This window comes from Aegilops tauschii, chromosome 7 (assembly GCF_002575655.3).
Source record: "Aegilops tauschii subsp. strangulata cultivar AL8/78 chromosome 7, Aet v6.0, whole genome shotgun sequence".
Taxonomy (NCBI): domain Eukaryota; kingdom Viridiplantae; phylum Streptophyta; class Magnoliopsida; order Poales; family Poaceae; genus Aegilops; species Aegilops tauschii.
The window spans coordinates 5,189,858-5,195,017 of record NC_053041.3 but is presented as its reverse complement, the minus strand read 5'-3'; the positions used below and the strand labels follow the sequence as shown (position 1 = coordinate 5,195,017).

The 5,160-nt window shown below is 43.3% G+C and overlaps 1 long non-coding RNA gene across 4 annotated transcripts; it reads left to right on the top strand.

Moving 5' to 3' along the window:
- Positions 1–1,030: 1,030 nt before the first annotated feature.
- LOC120968022 (uncharacterized) lies at positions 1,031–4,687 on the top strand. 4 transcript variants are annotated; one of them, XR_005761976.2, is made up of 5 exons: positions 1,031–1,504; positions 1,651–2,286; positions 2,532–3,041; positions 3,913–4,064; positions 4,220–4,687. It is a non-coding gene; the product is annotated as an uncharacterized lncRNA (long non-coding RNA). The 4 variants fall into 4 exon arrangements; XR_006667288.1 differs by having other exon boundaries at positions 2,194–3,041; XR_006667287.1 differs by having other exon boundaries at positions 1,651–3,041.
- The last annotated feature ends 473 nt before the right edge of the window (positions 4,688–5,160 follow it).

The following is a 5,160-nucleotide window of genomic DNA, read 5'->3' as shown; positions in this document are numbered from 1 at the left end:
CCAAAGGGCTCTCAACCGCTACATTCCAGCAGTTCCGTTCTAGTCTTTGGATCGCCGACGCCGACGGTTCGACTGCGGGGGGGGGGGGGGGGGGGGGGGGGGGGTGAACGTGACATATTTGTACTAATATTCCTATCTTCTCTAGCCTTGTATAGTTGACTCCTAGAGATATGGTAGGGTTAGTTTCCTTGTCACGCAAGACATCTCGTGTATGTATTGTGACCAACTCCGAGGAATACAATTGAGTTGCACCGCATATTCTCTCTACACTCTTATTGATAAACATTACACCAAATGATGCCAAATTCCGTGTTGCTTCCTTTTAACTTTTCGATATTCCACTCTCCCGATTCGACTGTGGTTTATTTGTTTGAGTCGCTTATTTTCAGTCCACGGAAAAGAAATTCAGTTGCAGTCGATTCTGTCCGTCATCGTCTATCTTTCTCCTATGTCATTGACGTCGACCTGTTAGCTATGTATTTGAAAAAAAAAATGTTTCACATATATCAAGAAATGTTACACATTTATGCAAACAAAAATAAGAACGCCACAATAAAAATAAGAATGTTTCTCCTATGTCATTGACGTCGATCTTTGAAACATGTTTAACATATATCAAGAAATGTTACACATTTATAATAAAAATTAACAATGTGTATTAAAAAAGTAGACATGTGTTAAAAATAAAAAATAAACAAAAATAAAAACCTATGAAAACTGAAAATAAAAACAAAGAAAACCAAAGAGATATTAAACAGAAAAATAAGAACTAAAGAAAAGCAAAGAAAAACCAACAATAATAGTTAAAATCAATCTTTACCTACTAATCTCTACCTACTAATAAACCACCGATTGCTTCTGGTGGTACGTAACGGCAGTTTCGCAAAAACGTCCCTGAGTTTTTTAGTATTTAACCCGCAGTCCTTTCTTAATTGAGAAAACGTTTCGTTCAGCCATTTAGCAAATAAATCCCTACAGTTTATGATATTCAACCCGCGGTCCTTTTTAAGTTAAAAAAAATCAGAAACCCACACGAGAACGGGCTCTCCTCTCTCTCCCTCGCCTCCCGATCCCAGCCGCCAGGAGGCACCCCACCCCACACGGCGGTCGATCCGGTGCCGCGCCGGCGAGCCGGCCGGCATCCGCGCCTTCGGAGTCCTCCTCAGCGCCTTTCTGCATGGGGACGCGGCCGGAGGAGCTTGCGGCCAGGTTGGCGGCCGGGGGCCCCGGCGGCGTCGGCGGACCAGGAGGAGGAGGAGGAGGACGCGGGCCTGGGCGGACCGGGAGGAGGAGGAGGACGCGGGGAGGGGGAGGACGCGGGCCTGGGTGCCGTGCCGGCGGTCGTCGCAGCGCTGGCCGAGCCGACGCGTCACCGGCCGCGCTCGTCCATGCGGCAGCCACGGTGGGGAGCCTTGCTTGCGGCGTAGACGATGGCGCGTAGGCCGTATTTGCTGCTAGCGCCATGGGGCACCTTGCGTGGCTCCCCGCCCACCTCCACGACAAGGTCTGCTTCCTTCACTTGCCTGTTGCCTTCATTTCGTGTATGCCTGCTCGGTTTGGGGGCTCCAAAACTCTATCGGGTTGAAAATTGAACTATAGATTAGGAAAAGGGACAGTGCTAACTTAATGAATGTTTTGTGTGGGAATTAGTCTGTACATTGGCCACAACCGGATCCATAGGGAAGAGGTGCTCGAGATGGAGGAGGACATCCAGATTGAGGTGGGAGGTCGATACCAACGCAGTCCTGGGAGGCGTGCACGAGATCGAAGGCGGGGAGCTCCAGAAGGCGGATGGCGGCATCGCCTCACTCTCTAAATTTACACTTATCTAGAATCCAATGCTTCAGGACCATGGCAATATTGGCTTGGCAAAAACGATATATAAAGTAGTATCTATCTTCTTTTCAGTTGTATGAATTTGGAACTGAATTCTAATGGCATACAATTGTATGACGTGCTTTGATTATGCTCAAAACTGTTCATTCCAATACTTGATCGGAGTGCAGATTATATAGCAACAAACAGGAACTACCATACAATCTTCATATCACACATTCCACCTATGAGTATGAATATCCATGACAAGATACATACTCAGCTGTTGCTTTCTTTGATCTTACTTGATCAAGTACTTTATAAATCTCTGATGCCAAATGAGGTGTTATATTTTTTCTAATATTATGCCTCATTTAGGCAAGGGCAATCATGAGGCCTTATATGCTTAGCTATCTCATCCATTGATGATCCCTTTCAAGGAACAGAAGGACTTCTTGTCCATTTAGAGAGGTAACAATAACATTCAGCACACTTTCCTGACTGAGTGAAACTGATATTAGAGGTAGGATCTACATTTATACTTGGATGGTTGGATGCACAAACCTCTAACCGCATCAGTGAACTACAGTGTCATTTTTCTGGCCCTGTAAAATTCTAATTATGCATATCAATGCGACATGTGCATGCTGTAATTTTATATTCAGTTCTAATATGCTCGCTACCATGTTGGTCTTCTGAAGCCTTCATCTCTGCAGGATCAATCTTTTGATTTTGTTACTTAATAAACTAAATCTTGAGCATTGGAGGAGGTAGCCCCTGGATTGGTGAAGACGCAAACGGGGACATGAGGAGGTTCATGGTGGTTCCAGGCTCATCTCTTCGGTGAGCAGCAGTGCGCTACGTTGGACAGTTACCAAGGCTGGACGGAGGTGTGCCCGTGCGGCCGGACGGTGTCGTCCTGGTCGAGCAGAGCGCCATACCAAGGCTGCCTGCCGGACTCCAATTCCCTACCATTGTCAAGCTCTAGATCAAGCTCCACATGGACCTGCCTATCCGTGCGATACTGCATTTCCTCTGGTGGCCGTCTGTTCCGCTTGGCGTTTCCTCTGGATCTGAGAGGAGAAGGCCTCAAGGAAATGCCAAGCGGAAATTTCCCATGCTGCCATGCGAGAGTCAGAGGTGGGTGAGTTCCCTGATCCCCAGCTGTAGCAACATTGGCCACCACTCTATGCGCATCTGTGCCGCCAAAATCAGATTTCATGAAGGTAACAAGCATACTTTCCTCTTTTCATCTGGTCTAGAAATATGGTGCGAATGCATGGCTATGCTTTTGATTTTTCCTCCTGTGCATTGACTTGATAAGTATAGAGCCTAATGAGCACTAATGACCAGCGATGCCATAACATAAGAATTTATATGCCATCTTGATGCTTATGGTTTCTTCAGCATATATAGTCTACTATGTAATTATCTGTGCAACCAAGTTAACTGTGTAAGAGCCATTAAATATATCTTCAGACTTGCACAGAAGTAATTCTTGTTAAACTGTTGTTTGGTGATTGTGTCTCTTGCAGCCAATTTCTAGAAGACCAAGTTAACTGTGTAAGAGCCATTAAATATATCTTTAGACTTGCACAGAAATAATTCTTGTTAAACTGTTGTTTGGTGATTGTGTCTCTTGCAGCCAATTTCTAGAAGATTCATTACATGAATAATCCATGTTCCTTTTACTATTCTGGCTGCAGCAGACTATCCTGCCTTTTTGTAATTGTAGAATTAGTAAGTTCATGTTGACTAAGGACCTATTCCGGATGCTTGCAAATTGTTAGAATTTCATCGCTGGCATAAATTCGTGCACAGTATTGTGGCTGACTTCTGGCAGAAAGTTTGGTCCTAAATCCGAAATTCGTTAGTGGACTTATAGCAATCCATTGCGACATAATCTTGGATGAAGTTATGTTTTGATCAAATTATGATTCTTGACTGTAGTATATATAAATTATAAATAGCTAATCTGAGCTATTCATGGTTGGATAGGTTTCTATCAATAATTATTTTCTTCTCCGTCATAAAAATATTTCTCATCTCAGTTATGTTGAGGTGAATGTAGCTGATGGTCACACTTTATCAATATAGGCGTATCAAGCAGATTGTGAAGAAAATGTACCTGAAGATGGTTCCTCAGTATGAGAATCCGATTAACATTCTCTTCAAGAATTAAGGCAAATTGTTTGTATGCCATTAACCCTCTCCTGTGAAGATTCAGAATCATAAAAGATAGTATTCAGGTACGTGTACGTCCGCTCGAACGCAATCACATTCCGGAAGAGTGACTTGCTGGAGTCGTTGAGCTCTAGCTGTGGGATCTCCAGCAGATCAAGTCTAGGAAGCTCGTCACCATCTTCCTTAAATTTCACTGACCGATGTTCTAGCTATTTTGTAGGTACAGATGGACAGCTTCATGTTCAGGAATTTGACACACGGTGGAGATTTAATGGACTAAGTACCTTTTTTAGGTAACATCATGATTAATTACCGACACGTGCAGTTATTGGCTGCATTCTATTAGTCATACAGAGATCCACACTGACAAATTTCTATTTAGAGGAAGAAGTAGGCACAAGTAGACTGGAAAAACACAAAACAGCGGGAGATGTCATGTTCAGCAGCGAGAACATCATTGCTCTTCATGTTTTAAGTTAAACCTGTATTATTTCAGAATGATTAGTCAAAGATCGGTGATTGTTAGATGCGTAAAGTTAATGTGAGAGGAAGGAGCATGAACGGTCTTCTCAATACAGCGTGTGTGCATTTGCCGATTCTACTGATGTTAATTTTTCCTTACTGGCATAGGTTGTCAAGGGTTGTTCTATCCGTCTCAGAGAAATGTGTTCAAAGTGAATTCTTCTTAGGTCTGAGTCTTATTTTACAGTAATAACTTACATAAGCCCTTCGGTTGATCGGTTCAATGGCTGCAATCTAGAAGCTTTATGAGATTTCCCAAGTATCATTATCTAAAAAAAGGTAATCATCTACTGAAGCCGTAAAAAATGTTCATATTGTATAAGGTAAGAACAACATAGAGAATTGATAGTAACCAAACTAATTGCCTTGCTATTGATTACCACATACTCCCTCCGTCCAGTATTATATTATGGTTATGGGATGTGTTTCTATGCTACTTGGAGAAAAACACAAACTGATGATACCGAGTGCCTTGCTACTAACTAGATTATACTTTCATTATTGAATGTGTTGAGGGAGAGTTTCGTCAGCACAACGGCGTGGTGACGATGATGATGTTCTACCGACGCAGGGCTTCGCCTAAGCACCGCTACAGTATTATCGAGGTGTAATATGGTGGAGGGGGGCACCGCACACGGC